This window comes from Lycium ferocissimum, chromosome 12 (genome assembly GCF_029784015.1).
Source record: "Lycium ferocissimum isolate CSIRO_LF1 chromosome 12, AGI_CSIRO_Lferr_CH_V1, whole genome shotgun sequence".
NCBI lineage: Eukaryota > Viridiplantae > Streptophyta > Magnoliopsida > Solanales > Solanaceae > Lycium > Lycium ferocissimum.
In genome coordinates, this window is record NC_081353.1 from 35,059,973 (window position 1) to 35,071,887 (window position 11,915).

Here is an 11,915-nt window from a genome sequence, read left to right on the forward strand (position 1 = left end):
AGTAACGCGCATGATTAATTCAAATTTAGTTAATCTTTTGATTGTGAATGTCATAAAAATAACGTAATAAAGATATGTATGCCTCGATTTGCTCCTTAAGTAGCAATATCTTAAAAGATGTTCTAAGCTATCACGATTTGATATGCTTAAGGCACGTTCAAATGATTGTGTTCTATTCCTGAAGAATGAAAACTTTTGATAAAAGCTAAAAATATAGATCTATTCTCTGAAATGAATGTGATAATATTAGCATGTTAGTTATCACTTACACGATCACCATATTAAACTTTAGATCTAATTTCTTTAGGTGCCTTTACAATAAAGCCGCCAGTAAGATAAAATGCATCGATCAAAGAAAAGCCACCGTTAAAATAATATAATTTATAATTGTATCTATACAGGGGCGGAGCTAAAAGTATAGGTTACGGGTTTTATATAATTTGATAACTTTAATTAAACCTTCTAATTATTTTAAGAAATTTATTAGATTATATGAATTATTAATTTAAAGTTTAGTAACTTACACAGAATAAAATTTCGAACATCTGAACTTTAAATCCTGACTTTGGCTGTGTAAGTGTAACTAGGGTTATATACTTATATATATGCGGAGATACAAGATCATTTGGCGCTATATAGTGCAGGATAAGAGGGATGAACATTTATCGCACTTAAAGGCCCTACGTGGCGTGGCCCTTCACTTGAGCAACTAGTGCTTTCTTTAATAAATAAAAGTCATCCTTGGATGCTAAATAGTAGCAGCCAGAGATAGAGTGCACATGGGACAATATTAGTAGTGGAAACATTTTCCTATATTTAAACAATTTTAAAAGCCTATATAAGTAGCCATTCATCAAAGAAGAAAATGCACCCACACAATTTAGCTCAATTCTCACAATCAGCTAAGCCAAAGTCTGTTAACATGGCTAATAAGTCCCTTTCTCACAAGCTTGTTTTCTTTTTTGGTCTTCTTCTTGTTTCACTGGCCGGTAAGTAATTAGTAACTTCATCATCTTTTAGTCTCTTTATAAAATATAATATAATTATGTATTAGAGGTGGTAAAACTAGTTCATAAAAATATGAAATATTCATTTTGTTAACTTAGTTTATTTTGACACGCCCAATTCTGTCCGTCTAAGATTTGGACTATGTAAACCTAAATAGATCAAGGAGAAACCTTTGTTAAAATACTTTTAAAAATATGTTTTGTTGTTTGATATGTCATACATAGCCATAAACAACTCATAAGAAAACAAACAACATTTACGCGGATTAGATAATGAATTATTATTTAAATTTCATCTTAATCTAGCTGGTGTAACCAACTTTGACCCGTTCATTTATTAATGCAGTCCATTTTAACCCCTAAATTCAGCCTGACCCCCTCATTCGACACCCATAATCTCTATTTGAAATAATTGATTGATCTTATGTTATGCAGTTGATTCATTTTGGTTCTCAAATACTCAAGCAATGGCTCTGAGAGACTTACCGTTAGAAGCACAAGTGATTAAGCAGGTTGTACTCCAAGATATTCTAAAATATTATAAAGGATGTAACAAACCTTGCAATTCTCATGCAGATTGCAATTACAAAGGTGGACCGTGTACACAATGTCGGCTCAAATATGGCAAGCGATCCAAGTTTACCACATGCCAAATTTGGAAAAATTGACCGATCCATTTGAATGTCGTATGAAAAAAGTAGTGTTTTCTATGATCTTATCTGTATTTCCTTTCCTTTTTGGTTTCTCATTGAATAAAGAAGTAGTTCTTAGTTAGTTTTTCATTTCTGTTCGTTTCTTGATTGGATTCACGTCAAATAGTGAAAACTGTTTTGCCTAAAATTAGTTTATTAGGTCAATAAATCAAATTATTAAGATGAAGGTCACAAGTAACGTCGTGCATGATTAATTCAAATTCGGTTAATCTTTGTAATGTGAATGTTATAGAAATAACGTAATAAAGATATACAGTAAAATAAATAATCGGATTGAAATACTACATAGAGAAAAAAAGATGAAGAGATTCTTATTAAGTATTAGGTTGTGAACACGAGATAAACAACGATGAACATAGATTTTATGAGAGAACATGTATAATAGTGCGCGAGTTTTTATGATTCTGATGCTAGTGCGTTCTATAACCAATTGAGTGTACATGCCCGCTATAGCAATGGATAATATATGTTTTTGGATATATATATATATCATTTTTTTACGGAGTGTCCTTCTTTTTGAGATGATCTTTATATTTTGCCCCTCATTTATGTCTTCTTTAATTTTTCTTGCATTACTTTCGTTTAATGAAAGTTTTTTGACGAAATTACCCTTACCCCATTAAAACTCTTTCTATTTATCATTTGCTCTTTTCTTTTTTTTTTGCTTCTTTCCTCCTCTTTTTTGTGTCTATCTATGTTCTAAAACTTAGGTACGAATTTGGATCTTTTGCTCGTTTCAATATTTGTTTTTATGTTAAATTGTTGTTTGTTGAATTGATATCTTTGTCTTCGTCTATTTTTTATATTTAATTGATCCTTTTTTATTTAAAATTATAGTGTTTTGTTATAGTGTCTCTACGATTTTTTCAACTTTAGTTTCGTTCCCCATGTATATATTTTGATTTTTTGAATATCGTATTATGAATGTCGTAATATATTTTAGGCGATTTTGATATGCGTTTTGGTTTTCTCTTTGTTGAATCTTTGAAGTTTTACTGTGAATGACTTTTTATGTTGTTCTCTCTTTGTTTTTGTTTAATAATCGATTTTTTGAAGAATGCTTTTGTACGAGGCAACATATGCCGGTCCAAAGTTTATGATTTTTGAAAAGTTATGCGGTTCGGCATAAAGTTATGCTTGTTCGACATAACTTCATGAATTAAGTTAATTTATGTGTGTCTTGATTTTTTGGTATTGTCTTGTTAATAATTTTGATTTTTATGCAATCTTATGTGTTATTGGTGTTGTTTTGTTAATAATATTTTGTTTTGGTTATGAAAAATGAAAGTTTGCCTCTCACGGCATACTTTGTAATTTTGTAAAGTGAACCAAATAAGGGTCGGTTTTGTCTAATTCTTAACACTTGTGTATTTTTTTATTTGCTTATGAAAATGAAAGTTGCCTCTAACAAAACATCTTTGTTCTTTTGTAAAGTGAACTTACGGACTCCGGGGCATACTTTTCTAGTTCTTAACACTTGCGTAAATTTTTGTTTTGCTCATAAAAATGAAAGTTTGCCTCTAAACATACTTTGTTCTTTTCTAATGTAAACTTCTGCCTCCTCCGGCATACTTGTCTAATTCTTAACACTTGTGTATTTTTTTTTATTTTACTTATGAAAATGAAAGTTGCCTCTAACAAAGCATACAATTTTTGTTCTTTTGTAAAGTAAAAACGCCTCCTCCGGCATATTTTTCTAGTTCTTAACACTTGCGTAAATTTTTGTTTTGCTCATAAAAATGAAAGTTTGCCTCTAAGTGATACTTTGTTCTTTTCTAATGTAAACTTACGCACTCCTAGGCATACTTGTCTAATTCTTAACACTTGTGTATTTTTTTTTATTTTACTTATGAAAATGAAAGTTGCCTTTAATAGCATACTTTGTTCTTTTGTAAAGTAAAAACTTCTCCCTCTCGGCATACTTTTCTAGTTCTTAACACTTGCGTAAATTTTTGTTTTGCTCATAAAAATGAAAGTTTGCCTCTAATCAAGATACTTTGTTCTTTTCTAATGTAAACTTCTGCCTCCTCCGGCATACTTGTCTAATTCTTAACACTTGTGTATTTTTTTTATTTTACTTATGAAAATGAAAGTTGCCTCTAACAGCATACTTTGTTCTTTTGTAAAGTAAACTTTTGCCTCCTCCGGCATACTTGTTGAGAACTTTTCGATTATTTTTTGTCAAGTTGAAGTTACTATAATTTCAAGTCTAAGTCAATGGGCATTGTATACTAATCAAAAGGAACGTATAAACTAATCAAAATCAGAACAAAGCAATAAATTTGATCAATTCTATGTTGTTGAGTAAAATTATGATTTCGATGTGAATCTTTAAAAATCGCATATCATTGTTTAGTTCATAGAAGATGATTTGTTGTTATTTTCAAATATTAACAAATCTAAACTTAATAAAGCATCAAATTAAGTTGAATTACATTCAATTGAAACGCTATATATTATGTATTTTATCTTTTTCGATGTTGTAGCGGAAAAGCAAAATCAATGGAGATTTCTCCGGTGAAATGTTGGAAGCATGGAACGATTGAAAGGTTTGTTGTTGAAATGATGGATAGGTTTAATTGGATGTTTGGGGGACTTTCAGATTTTTATATGTTATGGGTAGGGGTAGTAAAGTCTTTTTCTTATTATCTTTTAGCTTAAAAGGGCAAATATTAAAGACCACGCATTACGGGGGCAAAATTTAAAGACCAGCGCATTTGAAGGGCATTCACGCCAATTGCCCTATATATATATATATATATATACTAGTTTCACTAGGCCTGTGCTAAGCCCGGGCCCAGCTCCAGATATAAAAGATATTTTAATTAAGGAAATATAATTTATGTTGGTAATAATTAAACTTCAAATAAGTATATTTTCAATATATAAAGCAAAACTTTCATTTCACTCCTTTAATACCTTAACTTTCATTTTGATGCAATTATTTACTTCAAATTAATGCGGAGCCATAATTTGAAATATATGAGTTTCGAATCCTAATTTTTTAAGTTATTTAGTTCTAAATTAATAATTTGCACATATTTAATGAACTTTTAAGACAAATACAGAATTTGGACCAAAGTGCTACCGAATCCGATCAAATCGGTAGCTAACACTCTAATTCTGCCCTAATTCAAACTCATTTTGTGTTTAAAAGATTAATTTTAGTTAACCAAACAAGAGATTTTAAAGATAACCCGATCTTAACTGATAATATTGTCTTTATTTTAACATTATATGGCATCATTTAATAATTTTTAAAACTATCTGAAAATCATTTTTGTACTAATCTTGGTAAACACATATGAGCTCATTAAAGTATAAATATAAAGTAAAAGAAATGCTTACATGTAAAAATCTATAATAAGCAACAAATGAAAACGAAGAAAACAAAGAGCAACAAGAAGCAAGAATATCTAGCAAAGAACTATTTTTTAGGTTAATAGATAAGATCAATAGAAGAAAGGGGGGGACAATAAAGTATTTCGATGGGGTTGTTCATCTCTTAACTTGGTGGGGTTTTTAGTCTAGGTATGAAAAAATTCTTGGTAGGGAGCGGTCCCCCGATTGGGTCCTATGCTATACGAATCTGGATTAGGCAAGCTCCAATGTTTTGTGATACTACGATAGAAAACGGATAAATAAAGGCTTTGTGAGGAGATGTTCTATTTTTAAAAAGTAGACCATAAGAACAAAAAATAAATTTGACTTTAAAAAATAAGGTTAGGACCTAAAAGTAATTAATTGAAAAGTTTAATATTTTTTGGTAAAATTTTGTGAGGACTATAAAAGTCCTTTTGTTCTCCCTTATATATATACTAGTTATGTGAGGCCGTCTTAAGCCTAGGCCCAACTCAAGATATAAAAGAGATATTTTAACTAAAGAAATATAATTTGTGTTAGTACAAGTGTACAACAACAACAACAACCATATACCCATTGTAGTCCCATAAGTGGGTAGTTATATAAAAGCAAAATTTTCATTCCACTCCTTTAATATTTTAACTTCCATTTTGATGAAATTATTTAATTCAAATCAAATTTGGAATCAGAATTTGACATTATAACTTATGTATCCTAATTTTCTGAAGTTATTTAATTCTAAATAAATAATCTATACATAGTTAATGAACTTTTAAGACAAATACATAATTTAACTTGTGCAACAAATGGAGCTGCTCCTCTCTTAATTAGGGATTAGGGGTTCGAACATGGATATGAAAAAAAATCTTTGGAGGAAGCGCTCCCCGAATAGGCGCGATCTGTTGCGAATTATCTGGATTAATTGGGCTCAAATGCGAATATCGAGCACCCAATCAGAAAATCAAAGAACGTGAAAAATGAGGTAGGAGGTTCGATAACTTTTGAAAAGTAGACTTTAAAAACAAAAACAAAAAAATTGACATAAATAAATAAGATTAGGACCTAAAAGTAATTAATTAAAAAGTTTTAAAAAAATTTGAAAATTATTGTAAGGACTACAAAAGTCTCCGAAGCTCGATAGCTTTTGAAAAGTAGACTTTAAAAACAAAAAAAAAAAAATTGACTTAAATAAATAAAATTAGGACATAAAAGTAATTAATGAAAAAGTTTTTAAAAATTTGGGAAATTATTGTGAGGACTACAAAAGTCCTCACATTCCCTCTTATATATAATAGTAATATATATATGCAGATTTAGAATTTTTGTTATGGAGGTTCAAGAAATCACCGCTCTACGAAAATTTGAATTCCCTTTACAATTGAGCTAAGCTTTTACTTTAATTACTGCTTTAAAAATAGATAATTTGGTAGTGTCTCATAATGAGCAACGGATATCCGTGTTTCTGCTAAACATGGTGGATTAAACTCATAATTAATTAAATGCTGTTTATGAATGTCAACTAAGTATGTTAAGTAAATTTCTCCCGATTGTTCAATCATTTGATTTCTTTGTTCAAACCTCTTTATAATACATTCGTTATAACAACATTTAGTTATAATAATGAGGAAAGTACAGTCAAACCTCCATCCTAACTTTGTGTGGTACATTTTATTGGACATAAATTTTAAGCAAGAAATAAAGACATTGAAATTTGGTCTGAAAATAAGTTATAAGTCTCTAGTGACGATAAATCATTTTATTAAGAAGTTTTAAAACAAAATTGTTCTAAGATAAAAAGATACCATTCTTTTTTTTTTTTTTTTTTGAGAAAGACTAAAAAAGAAAGTTATCACATAAATTAGGACAGAGAAAAAATCAACCTTTTTCAATAATCCAAAACAAATTATTCACTAAATTTTAAGTTTATTATATCATCATATGCCATACTAGATCTAAGTAAATAGGGAAAGCAAACACACATATGCCACTCTAACGCCTTAAGCTTTTGTATGAAATGATCACACACTTAGTACATCCAAACTGAGGAAACGTGAAGATTAACTAAAGATGGAGAGTATACACAGCTGAAGTACGGTACAGTACTGACATATACTATATATATTTAAAACAATAGAAGTTGCACCAATAATATAATACAGATGCACACAAATCCCTCGCATTATTTTGCGTTCAAGACTTAATTCCTTTATGAGAAATATAACAATGAGATGCTGTCTGCTAGAATTATAATAGACTCGATCGAGAATTTTTAAATGGTAAAGCAGTACTATAAATCTTCCAAATTTCATTTCAATTTGATACATGTTCAGAAAAGATCTAAAAATCAATTAAACTGGACCATAAATTGGCAGTCACATAACTTTGAAACCAAAAAATATAATATGTGTATGAATATAAGGTGACTCTCACCAGTAAAAAAGGCGTGGTGTGACGAATGAATTTCTTCCTCATTCCTTAGATGTCCGATTTTCGAGCCCCAAATTTATGAAAAAATCCTTGGTAGAAAGCGCTTCCCTCGAATTAATAGATCCTAAGTGACACGAATCTGAATTAATCGGGCTCAAATCTGGATACCGAACATCGAATAAAAAAATAAAAAAAAAGGTGACTTGAAAAAAAAAGAATGAGGACAGACGATGAAGATGGACATATGTATATTAAGATCAATTTTATCATTGTAAAGAATTCCGTTCTTAATTATAAGATTACCTTAATATAGAAGGGGCCCATATACGTGGTAATAGACATTTGTAGACTCATGCTGCTAAATATTTTCATACCTTCATTATGAACTTGATCATCTCAAAATTGCAGAAATATGTACCCAATGCATGATTATAAAATTTTTAGAAATATAATTTTAACACAATTATTGGTGATTAAAAAAAAAAAATCCCCAGTAATTAATACTGAACTTCACATGCCACGTTTCACTCACTGGTCTCATCATGATCACCAGCTTCACTACAAGTTAAATTTTCACATCCTTATCCTTACGAGTTACGAGATATCATTATTTGTTACTTATAACATTTAAAATTAATTCTTCTTTGGACGTGCCTCCTCATGAGTAAAGCCGCAATTAAAATAAAACCCAGCGATGAAAAAATAAAAGCCGCCAATAAAGTAACGTATTTTATGACACTAATCAATAGAATATTGTGCTATACTTTTGAATCAAACATTAATTCTTAATCCCTCCGTTCACTTTTATTTGTTCACTTTAAACTTTTCATCTTATTTAAGAAATAATAAATGAAGTACATAATTTATCAATATACTCATATTAATTGGTGCATATTTTTATCGAATTTAAAAAATGATTTGAAGTGAGTAGTTAATACTATGAGTAAAACAGAAAAAAATAAATTATCTTATCTTGATATGATAAAAGTGATAAGAAAAAGTGAAAATTTATTTTGAAAATACTAAAAAGTTAAAAATGAGCTTAGGAATATTTCTTAATAATAAAAGTGAGCCATCCTTTTGGATGGTTTATATAGTAGCAGCCGGAGAGAGAGTGCATGGGACACTAGCAGTGGATATATATATAAAAGATTTAAAAGAATATTTTTTTATATTTAAACAATTTAAAAGCCCCATATATGTGTTTATCAACCAAGAAAATGAACTCACACAATTAGCTCTTCAAACTCTGTAAACGTGGCCAACAAGTTCTTATTTTGTGTTCTCCTTATCACACTCACTGGTCTGTGCTTCTATTATATCCATTAGTCTTTTTATAAAATATATTCCATTCATTTCAATTTATGTTTTTTATTTTAATTTTTAAAAATATTTGATATTTAATGGAGTAACTTTTTAATGTCAACATCTCACCTAGCATGTGTAACTTTGATATATATATATATATATATATATATATATATATATTGTACGCATATTTAATTTTAGATTGCATAATTCAAAAATATTCTTTATTTTCTTAAACTCTGTGTCCGATAAAACTAATAAAATACACAAGTTGAAATGGAAGGAGTAATTATATATATATCTCTACTTAGTATATAATTTGTAATAATTTGATTGATCATGTTATGTTATGCAGTTAATTTATTTTGGTCCTCAAACACTCAAGTGATGGCTCTGCGAGACCTACCTTTATCAGAAGAAGTACAAGTGATTGAGCAAAGTTGTACAACTCGAGGAGGAAAAGCGTTGTTTCTCCACTTGCTATTCTCATGCAATGCGCTAAGCCGTGTACTCATGCAGGGCAGGGCGAAACCTCATTATGACTCGAAAGAAATGCTTTAAGCCAAAGTGATCCATATATTCCAATCTCATATCATTAAATGTCTTCTCTATGTATTTTATTTTCTTCCACAAGACCTTTCGAGCTTTGTGTCGTTTATAAAACGACTAGTTGGTGATGACCCTTGTCGTTAAATATGGCCCCAATGTTATAAAGTTGGAATGATGATATAATGGTTGTATTTGCTTTAATGTGAGAAAGTGCCTAAGTCTTTTTTATTGAAAACTCAGCTTTGATACCTCCTAAAGTGCGTAGAATAGTAGAAGAAGAACTTCAAGAAGAAGAGAGGATGTTTAGTGTGTTTGACAAGAGACATTTGAAGCTGTATATATAGGTATACAACAACTAAAGGTCAAAATCATAATCGCCTATTAACATTCGGAAAATAAAGATTGCTATTTAACTTTTAATTTTTAATAATGAACGAAAATAAAGGCCGTCATTAATTTAATCTTGAGTAATGAGCTTTGACCGACTTTTAATTTTAGGGGATGAAGGATTCGTTTTTTGACACCCAATTTTAAAAATTCTCCCGAAAAATATCTATTTGAGCTTCTAATATTTTATTTTTAAAAAAAAAATATTTGTGTTTTACTATAATTATTGGCTTTTACTAATACTGCTTTTATTATCCGTTGTAGTCCCATCGTTATTATCTTCTATTTTATTACCGTTACTACTACCACTATTATTATTATTATTATTATTATTATTATTATTATTATTATTATTATTATTATTATTATTATTACTATTATTTTGTTATTATTATTACTACCAAGATTATTATTATTCGAATTTTATCATTTAAAGATTTTTGCATCTTATGCACATCGCAATTATCTTCGCATAATTAAATAATAGCGTTTATTCCGTTGACTTTAAAAATATTATTACCGCTATTATGAGGTTATATAATTTTATCGAGTGACTAATGAATACATACTTTTTGTATTTTGGCACACTGAGGTCATTTATGCAAATTTAGAAGTCCAAAATAGCACAGAAGAAAATATATTTTAGCCCATCCACCCCAATCAACTTATAATTATTTTCGGACTAAATAAAGAATGCCCAAACCCCATGTTTTCAATTCATTAACCCATTTTAAATCGACCAGCCCAGTCCACTAATCTACCCGACCCGACCCGGTTCCTCCTCACAAATGAACCACTAGGGTTTCTACTCTTTTTTTTTTCATCCACGCCGCACTCTCCCCTTCTCTCTCCTCTCTCTTCTCTCTCTCTTCTCTATGACCAAAAACGGCTAACTCACAGAGCATTTTTACAAATCCAGGCCATGCATGGTCGATTCGGGAAACGAATTAATGCCCCGCACTCTCTCATCAGTGTTTTCAACCGTTGACAAGTTGAGATTTTGTTGGTTTCCTTTCTCTCGTCTCGATCCGAAAATGTTTTAATGGTGTTTGTGGCTTTTGTGAGGTAAATTTTGTTTTTTCTCAATCGCTTTCGTCTTTCGAAGTACCGCTTTTTTTTTAATGGTTTTGTCTCTTCATCGTGGTTTCGGTCGAGGTTTTAAAAGCCTTTCTGTGATTCAAAAACGATGTTCGACCAAAAAGATCCCGCCTAAGGTAGGAAACCCTAGCAAACCCTAGATTTCCCCCTATAAATAATGGCTCCGGGGTTCGTTTTGGGACAAGTTGGACAGATCGGAAAATCCCCCTAAGATTTAAGAATTCCTTTTAGCCGAGGAATTCCCGTAAATCAAAGTTTGAAACCCCCTAAAACAAGAATTCTTTAGCTGCTCAAATTCCCCTTTTAAAATATTGGTTGCTGATTTTTTGGATATCGTCTTAAAATACTAAATCCCTTTCCGTTTTTTTCCTTGGTACTTGTTTGAACCCGAGTATACGCGAATTCGGATTTGGTGATGTTCGAGTGTAGTTCAAGACTTAAAAAATCCGGTTGCACTGCTATTAAAAGGTGCGTTAATTCCCTTCTGTTTATTCTTCATCCTTTGCATTTACACCTTCTTAATTGTTATGTGTTAACGGCAGTTTGTTGTCTACATGATTCAGCATATTACTATGTTGGTTCAGTTTGGAGTTTGTGAAGCATGTTATATGTTGGTATGATTAGATGAAATGTCTATGCCTCGATTTTGCTTGGTGGTTAAACATATTTCAGTACTTGTATGTTATAGTCAATCAGGTCGAACATGATTAGTTATATTGGGTTGGTAGTTGATTAATTGGAGAATAGCTTGAAGATTATCGATTGTTTTGGCAGTAAGATATGATATCTATGTGCTTATGTTTAAGTTAAAACTGGTTTAAGAGGTTTGCATAGTTGTCTATTGCTTACATGATTCCTTGTATACGTTATAAGGTTAGTAATATAGTGTCACGACCCAAATCATGGATCGTACGGGCACCCACACTAAACCTCCCCGGTGGGCGAACCTTGGGGTAACTACCTTAATTTGATACAAAATGGGGTAAATACTTTTATTTAAGAAATTCCCAAAATCGGTCTAGACTTACAAGGCTTTGTTTTCAATTTGAATGATAAACCCGGA

The 11,915-nt window shown here is 30.5% G+C and overlaps 2 long non-coding RNA genes across 2 annotated transcripts in view; both read left to right on the top strand.

Moving 5' to 3' along the window:
- The first annotated feature begins 866 nt into the window (after positions 1–866).
- Positions 867–1,781, top strand: LOC132040270 (uncharacterized). The gene is made up of 2 exons (XR_009410656.1): positions 867–989; positions 1,443–1,781. It is a non-coding gene; the product is annotated as an uncharacterized LOC132040270 (long non-coding RNA).
- Positions 1,782–8,714: 6,933 nt separating this feature from the next.
- Positions 8,715–11,915, top strand: part of LOC132040236 (uncharacterized) — a 99,734-nt gene continuing 96,533 nt past the window's right edge. Inside the window, exons 1-2 of the long non-coding RNA XR_009410638.1 lie at positions 8,715–8,813; positions 9,174–9,260. This is a non-coding gene — a long non-coding RNA (uncharacterized LOC132040236). The remainder of the gene's footprint in view (positions 8,814–9,173; positions 9,261–11,915) is intronic.